The sequence below is a fragment of the Muntiacus reevesi genome, chromosome 13, assembly GCF_963930625.1.
Source record: "Muntiacus reevesi chromosome 13, mMunRee1.1, whole genome shotgun sequence".
Classification (NCBI taxonomy): Eukaryota; Metazoa; Chordata; class Mammalia; order Artiodactyla; family Cervidae; genus Muntiacus; species Muntiacus reevesi.
This window is the reverse complement of record NC_089261.1, coordinates 50975884-50988766: the sequence shown is the minus strand read 5'-3', so window position 1 is coordinate 50988766 and position 12883 is coordinate 50975884.

Sequence of the window (12883 nt, the reverse complement as noted above, 5' to 3'; positions counted from 1 at the left end):
AAGGGAATACAAAGTATGCCGGAGTGCTTACAATTGAACAAGGGAAACAAATTACAAATACATAGCATTTCCAAATAAAAGCACATGTCTATATATGAATATTTGGGGGGGGGGAGGAAATCCCTGCAAACTAGTAAGAATAGAATATTGCTCTGGAAATTCAGGAGAGGGAGAAATCAATACAGACTGTCATAGGTGATTTGGAATTTGAGTTCAACTCTAAAGCACATGCAAAAAATGTCAAGACAGACAAAAGAATGAGTCAGCAGTCTATGCTGGGGTACCACATGAGTATCTCTTGTAAGGAACTCTGGAGAATTTAGAGTCTCATAAGTATGATATAGTAATAGCCAAATCATTACAGAGCACTATAACATATACCAATAAATCACATGGGGGCTTCAGTACAAGTGGTAAAACTATATGCCTTAAGAATTAGGCAGTAATATTAACTGTTGTGCTGTTGATATATTTTCAAAGTATACATATTCCTGGGCAATGATGAACTTCCTGAGGTCACTTTTCAGTCCAGGGAGTCAAAAAACTAAGATCAACTACAAAAGGAGTCATAAATGTCCAGAAGACAAACATACACTAGTTTCCTACTTATAAATGTACCTCCCTGAAGTCCATGATCCCAGTGTGTTTGTGGGTCTGTACCTTGCTGAACATACAGTGGGCAAACCATGCAGACTGGTTGCTAGGAGAAAAATGTCCACTTTGAAAACAATGAAAAATTTCATAAAGCCAATGAAAATGTTTGAGATTTGTTCAGATCATACACAGATTTTCAGTACACATATGGAAACATATGTAAAATTCTATGTTTCAGAGTAGGAACACACAAATTCATTTTTACACAAAGAATGGGATCTCCACAGATTTGAATGTAACATTTGTAATTTCATAAGTACTCAAGAGGTTTATATTTTATAATACAGCCTCTCCCTTCTCCAGTCAATCTTCCCAACCCAGGGATCAAACCTGGGTCTCCCGCATTGCAGGCAGATTCTTTATCGTCTGAGCCACAGGGGAAGCCCATCAATATTTACCCACCTCCCATATGAAGTTATTATATATAAGAAATGAAATAATACATATAACCTATTTAGAAAGAATAAAAAGAATTTGAAAAGCACAAGCAGGGAACCTAACCTACCATCCTGTATCTATATAAGAATCAGTTATTCATTAAATACCTTTGGGAGCAAGAGAAAACATAAGAATGCATTTCTCATTAATGTTCAGAGACTCATCTATACATTGACCAAAAAATAACTTTTTAATCTGATTATTCCTATTTTGTAATAGGGTTAAATTGTATCCTGGTGGCTTTCAGAAGGTACTGTTCAACCTCAATTATCCAACAATAAGAAAAATAATAGTGTGTGTGTGAGTGTGTATGTGAGAGTGTATATATACATATGCATGTGTGTAAATTGATTTTATCCTATGAAATCTGACTTATATGTAAAGCACCTGGAATGTTTTAAGGTTGTTATTTTCTAGGCTCTAACTGTGTCTTTATAACTATTAATTCAATTTATACAACCAGGCATGATATTGCTTCTATTCTCATCTTACATACGGCATTTTGCATATGGCATAGCTGAGGCACCGCAAGGTTAACTAACACATATAAGGTGGCAGAAGTAACAAGACACAAAGTCAAACCCAGGTTTCTGGCTCCAGTGTCCATTCTCTTAATCACCACTAAGTTCTCTGATCGAGGGCTTTACTCTGAAAAGTGATATGATGAATTCCATTCCATTTTCTTCTTCTGTTACAGATTAAATTTAGGACCAAATGCTACTCTAAGAAACTGTTTGAATCTCAAAGTCATTGGCTAGTTTTCAGAGTTCATTTTCAGGGTTTGGTGGATGATAAGTTTCTTTATAATGAGATCTTTAAAAAAGATCTTTTCATTTTACTTAGGTGATAGCTACAGGGAAATATTATGACCCTGTCCCCAAGACTGATCTTTCTATTTAGCTTCATAAATTGTTTGGTGTCAGCAGGACATAAATACAATCCGTATGTAGGTTCTGTGGAAGCCAATATCTTGAATAAATTTCCAACAGCCTTTTAGCAAATAATGGACTACACGATTGACTTTTCTTTCCAATTAGTAGACAAGCACTGAAGGCAACGTCATTTACCAAACTCAGAGGTAAATAACCTCAGTCTTTCCATGCCACGTGAGAACTACAGTAAGAAATCTCAGTCCTCAGGAGATCCTCAAGCATTACGTAATTGTAAAGTGTAATAAAAAGCCAACAACAAGTCTCCAGTTTCCACGGATGTTCTGTGCTAAGCAGTGGCTCTTCTAAATGGTCACCATGCTCCTCAAGCCATCTGTAACCTCACCTCAGCAGGACACACCTCCTACTTCTCAGATAAGATAAGACACTAAGGGTGACCTCCTTCCATTTCTTGCCTCTCTCAACTTCTTTGCATACTAGGAACTTAGCACCTTCTCTGCTCATCAGGTGGTGGTGCTAGTGGTTAAAGAACCCTCCTGCCAATGCAGGAGACATAAGAGACACAGGTTCCATCCTGGGTTGGGAAAATCCTCTAAAAGAAAGCATGGTAACCCACTCCCATATTCTTGCCTGGAGAACCCCAGTTCTGGACAGAGAAGCCTGGTGGGCTGCAAGTCTATAGGGTTGCAACGACTCAGACACGACTGAAGTGACTTAGCATACACACACTGCTTATCAGTTTTACCTGTGGCTAGACCTCCCCCATTCACGAAAGACTCTGTTCCTTTCTTTTCTCTTATTCCTTGCCCATCAAATTTCCCTCTATTTTGTCTTCACTTTCCTTTTCACTGATTCTTTTCCATTAGCACAGAAATATATTTATTTTACCTCAAAAAACAAAAAACAAGCACCTCACTTGATACTGTAGGATCCTCTGTCTCTCTCTGCTTTCTTTCCATCTATGCTTTTGGGAAGTGTGTCAACATTCTCTATTCTGGTTTCCTCTCTTTCCATTGCATTTTGATTCCTCTGCAGTATGGATTTTCTCCTATATTCTTCAAAGAAATGGCTCAGCATTCAGAGCTGCTTCAGTTTCAAAGATTTTTACATGTAAGCATTCCACTTTTTGAATTCCTTCTTTATTTCATACACAAAATTTTATACTCTAAACACCCCCTGTTTTATTATTCCACTTCTTCTATCCCATCACAGCTCTCCTGGACTAAAATAATCAGTTTCATGTAGTGAAATAGTGACTTTCAAAAGTCAAGTCCATCTGGAACCATGTACTGTGACTTTATTTGGAAACAGAGTATGCAGATGCAATTATTCACAGCAAGGCTCTCAGGATGAAATTATCCTGGATTTAAGGTGGCCTTTAAATTCAATGACTAAAATGGACAAAGTCTTAGAAAAGTATAACTTTCCAAAACTGAACCAGGAAGAAATAGAAGATCTTAACAGACCCATCACAAGCAAGGAAATCAAAACTATAATCAGAAATCTTCCAGTAAACAAAAGCCCAGAACGAAATAGCTTCACAGCTGAATTCTACCAAAAATTTAGAGAAGAGCTAACACCTATCTTACTCAAACTCTTCAAGAAAATTGCAGATGAAGATAAACTTCCAAACTCATTCTGTGAGGCCACCATCACCCTAATTCCAAAACCAGACAAAGATGCCACAAAAAAGAAAACTACAGGCCAATATCACTGATGAACATAGACGCAAAAATCCTTAACAAAATTCCAGCAAACAGAATCCAACAACATATTAAAAAAAGCATACATCATGACCAAGTGGGCTTTATCCCAAGAATGCGAGGATTCTTTAATATCCGCAAATCAATCAACGTAATACACCACATTAACAAATTGAAAGATAAAAACCATATGATTATCTCAGTAGATGCAGAAAAAGCCTTTGACAAAATTCAACATCCATTTATGATTAAAACTCTCCAGAAAGCAGGAATAGAAGGAACATACCTCAACATAATAAAAGCTATATATGACAAACCCACAGCAAGCATCACCCTCAATGGTGAAAAATTGAAAGCATTTCCCCTGAAATCAGGAACAAGACAAGGATGCCCACTCTCACCACTAGTATTCAACATAGTTTTGGAAGTTTTGGCCACAGCAATCAGAGCAGAAAAAGAAGTAAAAGGAATCCAGATAGGAAAAGAAGAAGTGAAACTCTCGCTGTTTGCAGATGACATGATCCTCTACATAGAAAACCATAAAGACTCTCCCAGAAAATTACTAGAGCTAATCAATGAATATAGTAAAGTTGCAGGATATAAAATTAACACACAGAAATCCCTTGCATTCCTATACACTAACAATGAGAAAACAGAAAGAGAAATTAAGGAAACAATACCATTCACCATTGCAACAAAAAGAATAAAATACTTAGGAGCATATCTACCTAAAGAAACAAAAGACCTATACATAGACAACTATAAAACACTGATGAAAGAAATCAAAGAGGACACAAACAGATGGAGAAACATACTGTGTTCATGGATTGGAAGAATCAATATTGTCAAAATGGCTATTCTACCCAAAGCAATCTATAGATTCAATACAATCCCTATCAAGCTACCAACGGTAATTTTCACAGAACTAGAACAAATAATTTCACAATTTGTATGGAAATACAAAAAACCTCAAATAGCCAAAGTATCTTGAGAAAGAAGAATGGAACTGGAGGAATCAACCTGCCTGATTTCAGATTATACTACAAAGCCACAGTCATCAAGACAGTATGGTACTGGCAAAAAGACAGAAATATAGATCAATGGAATAGAATAGAAAGCCCAGAGATAAATCCACGAACCTATGGACACCTTATCTTCGACAGAGGAGGCAAGGATATACAAAGGAAAAAAGACAATCTCTTTAACAAGTGGTGCTGGGAAAACTAGTCAACCACTTGTAAAAGAATGAAACTAGAACACTTTCTAACATCATACACAAAAATAAATTCAAAATGGATTAAAGATCTAAATGTAAGACCAGAAACTATAAGACTCCTAGAGGAGAACATAGGCAAAACACTCTCCGACATGAATCACAGCAGGATCCTCTATGATCCACCTCCCAGAATATTGGAAATAAAAGCAAAAATAAACAAATGGGACCTAATGAAACTTAAAAGCTTTTGCACAACAAAGGAAACTCTAAGCAAGGTGAAAAGACAGCCCTCAGATTGGGAGAAAATAATAGCAAATGAAGCAACAGACAAAGGATTAATCTCAAAAATATACAAGCAACACCTGCAGCTCAATTCCAGAAAAATAAATGACCCAATCAAAAAATGGACCAAAGAACTAAATAGACATTTCTCCAAAGAAGACATACAGATGGCTAACAAACACATGAAAAGATGCTCAATATCACTCATTATCAGAGAAATGCAAATCAAAACCACAATGAGGTACCATTACATGCCCGTCAGGATGGCTGCTATCCAAAAGTCTACAAGCAATAAATGCTGGAGAGGGTGTGGAGAAAAGGGAACCCTCTTACACTGTTGGTGGGAATGCAAACTAGTACAGCCGCTATGGAGAACAGTGTGGAGATTTTTAAAAAAACTGGAAATAGAACTGCCATATGACCCAGCAATCCCACTCCTGGGCATACACACTGAGGAAACCGGATCTGAAAGAGATACATGCACCCCAATATTCATCACAGCACTGTTTATAGTAGCCAGGACATGGAAGCAACCTAGATGTCCATCAGCAAACAAATGGATAAGGAAGCTGTGGTACATATACACCATGGATTATTACTCAGCCATTAAAAAGAATACATTTGAATCGGTTCTAATGAGATGGATGAAACTGGAGCCCATTATACAGAGTGAAGTAAGCCAGAAAGATAAAGAACATTACAGCATACTAACACATATATATGGAATTTAGAAAGATGGTAATGATAACCTATATGCAAAACAGAAAAAGAGACACAGATGTACAGAACAGACTTTTGGACTCTGTGGGAGAAGACAAGGGTGGGATGTTTCAAGAGAACAGCATCAAAACATGTATATTATCTAGGGTGAAACAGATAACCAGCCCAGGTTGGATGCATGAGACAAGTGCTCCGGCCTGGTGCACTGGGAAGACCCAGAGTGATCGGGTAGAGAGGGAGGTGGGAGGGGGGGATCAGGATGGGAAATACATGTAACTCCATGGCTGATTCATGTCAATGTATGACAACAACTACTACAATATTGTAAAGTAATTAGCCTCCAACTGATAAATATAAATGAAAAAAAAATTCAATGATTAGTATTCTTACAGTAAGAGAAGAGAACACAAATACTCACAGAGAAGAAGGTCATATGAAGACAGAGGCAGAGTGATGCTATGTGAGACAAGGAAATGCCTGGGGATAACAGAAGCTAGGAGGAGGCAAAGAGAATTTTTCCTTGGAACCTTCAGAGGTAGCATGGTTCTACTGACAACTTGATTTCAGAATTCTAGCCTGGGAATGGAAGAGAAGAAATTTCTCTTCTTTTAAGCCACTCAGTTTGCCACACTTTCTTACAACAGCCCTAAGAAACTAATAAATTTCCTAAGTGACATCCAAGACTTCTAATTCCATGCTTCTTTATGGAATATTTTGATAAAAACTATAGAACTCCCAGAAAAGACGCACAAGTGTACAACTCCAAATTTCACATACAATTTCATAAGTTTTCAGAACTTCAAAGGTCTACCTATGGATCTCTTCTTATTCTTGCAGCCAATTAAGACCTCTTTGCCTACATATAGTATCTAGAGTCAACTTACTACAATTCTGATTATGCCATCCTCTAATTTAAAAGCAGTAATATCTTTCCTGAACTACAAGGCTCCATACAGTATAACTTTGCTCTTACATACTACATCTCCATGGTAAAATATCCTCTTTTTTCACCCCTCCAAATAAATACCTATTTCAGAGGATATATGGCTCTGTGCCCTTGCCCTTGCTGTGTGTGCTGCCTCAAACTCCCTTCCTTCTACCAGCGCCCAGGCTTCTAATGAATTCCTAGTCATTTTGACATTTTATATAACTTATCTCATCTGTGAATCAAATGGTCTCACTGCCAAGTACTGATTTTACAAAGTAATTAAAGTCTTGGACAGTGACATGTTTATGAAATACAAGATGCTTTACTTTGAGTGTAAGAAATTTTGAATTATATTGTAATATTTTTCTTAACTTTCTATGTATAAATAGAAATTTATAGATAAATGTTTATACACAGATATAAATGTTTTACAATTCTTTAAACAAAAGAATAATTATATTAATATAAAAATTAACAGTTTTGAAATGTAACCTGGTTCACTGAAAGATGAACTCCAAAGGTTGGTAGGTGCCCAATATGCTACTGGAGATCAGTGGAGAAATAACTCCTGAAAGAATGAAGAGATGGAGCCAAAGTAAAAACAACACCCAGTTGTGGATGTGACTGGTGATGGAAGTAAAGTCCAGTGCTATAAAGAGCAATACTGCATAGGAACCTGGAATGTGAGGTTCATGAATCAAGTCAAACTGGAGGTGGTCAACCAGGAGATGGCAAGATGAACGTCAAAATTTTAGGAATCAGTGAACTAAAATGGACTGGAATGGGTGAATTTAACTCAGATGACCATTAAACCTGCTACTGTGGGCAAGAATCCCTTCAAAGAAATGGAGTAGCCATCATAGTCAACAAAAGAGTCTGAAATACAGTATTTGGAGGCAATCTCAAAAATGACACAATGATCTCTGTTCATTTCCAAGGCAAACCATTCAATATCATAATAATCCAAGTCTATGCCCTGACCAGTAATGCTGAAGAAGCTGAAGTTGAATGGTTCTGTGAAGACTTACAAGGTCTTCTAGAACCAACACCCAAAAAACATGTCCTTTTCATTATAGGGGACTGGAATGCAAAAGTAGGGAGTCAAGAAATACCTGGAGTCATAGGCAAGTTTGGCCTTGGAGTAAAGAATGAAGCAGGGCAAAGGATAAAAGAGTTTTGCCAAGAGAATGCACTGGTCATAGCAAACACACTCTTCCAACAACACAAGAAGAGACTCTACATGTGGACATCACCAGATGGTCAATACCAAAATCAGATTGATTACATTCTTTGCAGCCAAAGATGGAGAATTTCCATACAGTCAGCATAAACAAGACAGGGAGCTGACTGTGGCACAGACCATGGACACGTTATTGCCAAATTCAGACTTAAATTGAAGAAAGTAGGGAAAACCACTAGACCATTCAAGTATGACCTATATCAAATCCTTTATGAATATACAGTGCAAGTGACAAATAGATTTGATAGAGTGCCTGTAGAACTATGGACGGAGGGTTTTGACTTTGTTCAGAAGGCAGGGATCAATACCATCCCCAAGGAAAAGAAATGCAAAAAAGGCAAAATGGTTGTCTGAGGAGGACTTACAAATAGCTCTGAATAGAAGAGAAACTAAAGACAAAGGAGAAAAGGAAAGATATATGCATTTAAATGCAGAGTTCCAAAGAATAGCAAGGAGAGATAAGAAAGCCTTCCTCAGGGATCAATGCAAAGAAGTAGAGCAAAACAATAGAATGGGAAAGTCTAGAGATCTCCTCAAGAAAATTACAGATACCAAGGGAACAGTTCATGCAAAGATGGGCTCAATAAAGGACAGAAATGGTATGGACCTAATAGAAGCAGAAGATATTAAAAGAGGTGGCAAGAATACACAGAAGAACTATACAAAAAAAGATCACATCCCAGATAATCACGATGGTATGATCACTCACCTAGAGCCAGACATCCTGGAAAGCAAAGTCAAGTGGGCCTTATGAAGCACCACTACAAAGTTTGTGGAGGTTATGGATTTTCACTTGAGCTATTTCAAATCCTAAAAGATGATGCTGTGAAAGTGCTGCACTCAATATGCCAGCAAATTTGGAAACCTCAGCAGTGGCCACAGGGCTGGAAAAGGTCAATTTTCATTGCAATCCCAAAGAAAGGCAATCCCAAAGAATGCTTAAACTACTGCACAGTGCACTCATTTCTCATGTTAGCAAAGTAATGCTCAAAATTCTCCAAGCCAGGCTTCAACAGTATGTGAACGATGAATTTCCAGATGTTCAAGCTGGATTTAGGAAAGACAGAGGAACCAGAGATCAAATTGTCAACATCCACTGGATCATCCAAAACGCAAGAGAGTTCTAGAAAAACATCTTCTTCTGCTTTATTGACTATGCCAAAGTCTTTGACTGTGTGGATCACAATAAACTGTGGGAAAGTCTGAAAGAGATGGGGAATACCAGCCCACCTGACCTGCCTCTTGAGAAATCTGGATGCAGGTCAAGAATCAGCACTTAGAACTGGACATGGAAAAACAGATTGGTTACAAATAGGGAAAGGAGTACTACAAGACCGTATATTGTTACCCTGCTTATTTAACTTATAATCAGAGTACATCATGAGAAATGCTGGGCTGAATGAAGCACAAGCTGGAATCAAGATTGCTGGGAGAAATATCAGTAACCTCAGTCATGCAGATTACACCACCCTTATGGTAGAAAGCAAATAAGAACTAAAGAGCCCCTTGGTGAAAGTGAAAGAGGAGAGTGAAAAAGTTGGCTTAAAGCTCAACATTGAGAAAACTTCGATCATGGCATCCCCTCCCATCACTTCATGGCAAATAGATAGGGAAACAGTGGAAACAGTGACAGACTTTATTTTTTGGGCTCCTAAATCTTTGCAGATGGTGACTGCAGTCACGAAATTAAAAGGTGCTTGCTCCTTGGAAGAAAAGTTATGACCAACTTAGAGAGTATATTAAAAACCAGAGACATTACTTAGTCAACAAAGGTTCATCTGGTCAAGGCTATGATTTTTCCAATAGTCATGTATGGATGTGAGAGTTGGACTATAAAGAAAGCTGAGTACCAAAGAATTGATGCTTTTGAACTGTGGTGTTGGAGAAGACTCTTGAGAGTCCCCTGGTCTGCAAGGAGATCCAACCAGTCATCCTAAAGGAAATCACTCCTGAATATTCACTGGAAGGACTGGTGCTGAAACTGAAACTCCAATACTGTGGCCATGTGATGTGAAGAACTGACTTATGTGAAAAGACCCTGATGCTGGGAAAGATTGAAGGTGAGAGGAGAAATGGACGACAGAGGATGAAATGATTGGATGGCATTACTGATTCAAAGGGCATGAGTTTGAGTAACCTCCGTGAGTGGTGATGGACAGGAAGGCCTCGTGTGCTGCAGTCCATGGGGTAACAAAATCGGACACGACTGAGCAACTGAACTTAACTGAACTGAAGTGTTCAGGAAAAAAAAAATGACCATTTAAAAATTTAAATCCATAGTACCTACTACTTTTAAATGTGTGGATTCCCTCGTGGTCAGATGGTAAAGAAACTGCCTGCTATGCAGGAGACCCGGGTTCAATCCCTGGGTTTGGAAGATTTAAGAAGCTGGACTTTATTGATTGCATGTTCAAGGTCTAGTAGAACATGGCTCTTTTTCACTTTACTTCCTGCAAAATGGCTGGTGAATACAGAGACTTGATCCCTGTGTCATGATTATACATGTTGTTTGGCAAGATCTATAAAAAGCATATACTATCTGGTTGTCTCTCTCTTTTCAGACATAGTATTCAGACAAGAATGAGTGAATGAACAATAACAATTGATAGTAATACCTATTAATTAACTGGATATTGCAAAATGGTGGTATTTTAATTCTATAACTTTGTTTTTTATGACTGGGGTTATTATAGAGATGTAACCTCAAATCAATTATCTGGTGATCCAGTGGCAAAGTTCATATGGAAAAAAGCAAAAGCAAATATCTTACTCTTTTATAAATCAGTTCCTATCATACTCTAAATGTGATAAGACCCTGGCAGTGGTAGCCCTGGTGATTACTCATTGGCATGAGCCCTTCTGGAGGCCATCATTTCCCCCCACTCCAAAACCTAGCCCACCTAACTGTAGGGTCCAATGCTGAGATTCATCATGCCAAAGAGCCAACGGGATGGGAACGTAGCCCCACACATCAGTAGACAGTCCATTTAGAGTGTTCAAGAGCACAGTGCTGCACAACACAGGGACAAGACATACCTCCATCCACCAGTGGGTAGGAACCAGGCTTTCCCACCAGGAAACTTGCATAAACCTCTTAGATTTGCCTCATCCAGACAGCAGAAGCAAGAAGATCTACAAACCTGCTATTTGTGGAATGGAAACTGCAATCACAGAAACTTAGACAAAACGAGACAGCAGAGGAATATGTCCCAGATGAAGGAACAAGATAAAATCCCAGAAAAGTAACTAAATAAAGCACAGATAGGCAATCTGCTGGAAAAATAATTTGTGGTAATGTTAGTAAAGATGATCCAAGACCTTGCAAAAAGAATGGAGGCACATACTGAGTACATACAAGAAATGCTTACCAAAGACCTAGAATAACAAAAGAATAGAGATGAACAGTATAGCAACTAAAATGAAAAATACACTAGAGGAATCCATAGCACAGTAATTGAGGCAGAAGAATGAGTAAATGACCCAGAAGACAGAATGGTGGAAATCACTGTCTCAGAACAGAATAAAGTTGGGGGGGGCGGGGGGGAATGAAAGAAATGAAGAAAGCCTAAGATACCTCTGTGAAAACATTAAATGTACTAATATTGACATTATAGGAGTCCCAGAAGGAAAAAAAAAAGAGAGAAGTGACCTGAGAAAATATTTGAGACATAAGAGATGAAAATTAACCTAACATGAGAAAGGAAACAGTCACCCAAGTAAAGGAAGCACAGACAATCATAGCCAGGATAAACCCAAGGTAGAACATGCCAAGGCATATAGTTATCAAATTGGAAAAATTATGAAGAAAAAATTTTAAAAACAAAGAGGGAAAAGCATAAAATAACAGACAAAGGAGTTCCCATAAGGTTATCAGCTGATTTCTCAGCAGAAACTCTGCAAGTCTAAAGGGAGCAACATGATACATTTAAAATGATGAAAGGGAAGAATCTACAATCAAGAACATACTACCCAGAAAGGCTCTCATTCAGATTCTACAAAGAAATTTAAAGCTTTATAGACAAACAAAAGCTAATAGACCTAAGCACCACCAGAACAGCTTTGCAACAAATGCTAAAGGAACATATCTAAGCAGAAAAGAAAAGGTCACTGCTGAAAAAAGAAAATTACAAAGGAAAGCTCACTGGTAAAGGCAAACATAAAGTAAAGGCACATGTATGCTCAGTTGCTCAGTCATGTTTGACTATTTGTGGCTCCATGGGCTGTAGCCTGCCAGGCTTCTCTGTCCATGGAATTTTCCATGCAAGAATACCTTAGCAGGTTGTCATTTTCTACTCCAGGGGATCTTCTGGACCCAGGGATTGAACCCATGCCTCCTGCATCTCCCAAATTTGCAGGCAGATTCTCTACTACTAACCCAAAGTAGAATATCACAAATATGATACAAAACCCAGCAATTGTGAGAAGAGGAACACACAAATGCAGGATATTGAAAATGCATTTGATGTTTAAAAAAAAACAGCAACTTAAAACAATCTTGTTTGTATATAGACAGCTACATTGTCTTCCTGTTAACTGCAAACAGATAATCTACAATGGATACACAATACAAAAAGAAAAAGGAACCCAAACACAACACTAAAATTAGTCATAATTAGTCATCAAATCACAAGAGAAGAGAACAAAAGACGAAATCAATAAACTTTCCTTTTTTCCACAGGGACTTCCCTAGAGGTCCAGTGGTTAAGAATCAACCTGCCAATGCAGGGTACACAGGTTCAATCCCTGGTCCAGGAAGATCTGACATGCTGTGGAGCAACTAAGCATGTGCACCACAACTACTGAGTCCATGAG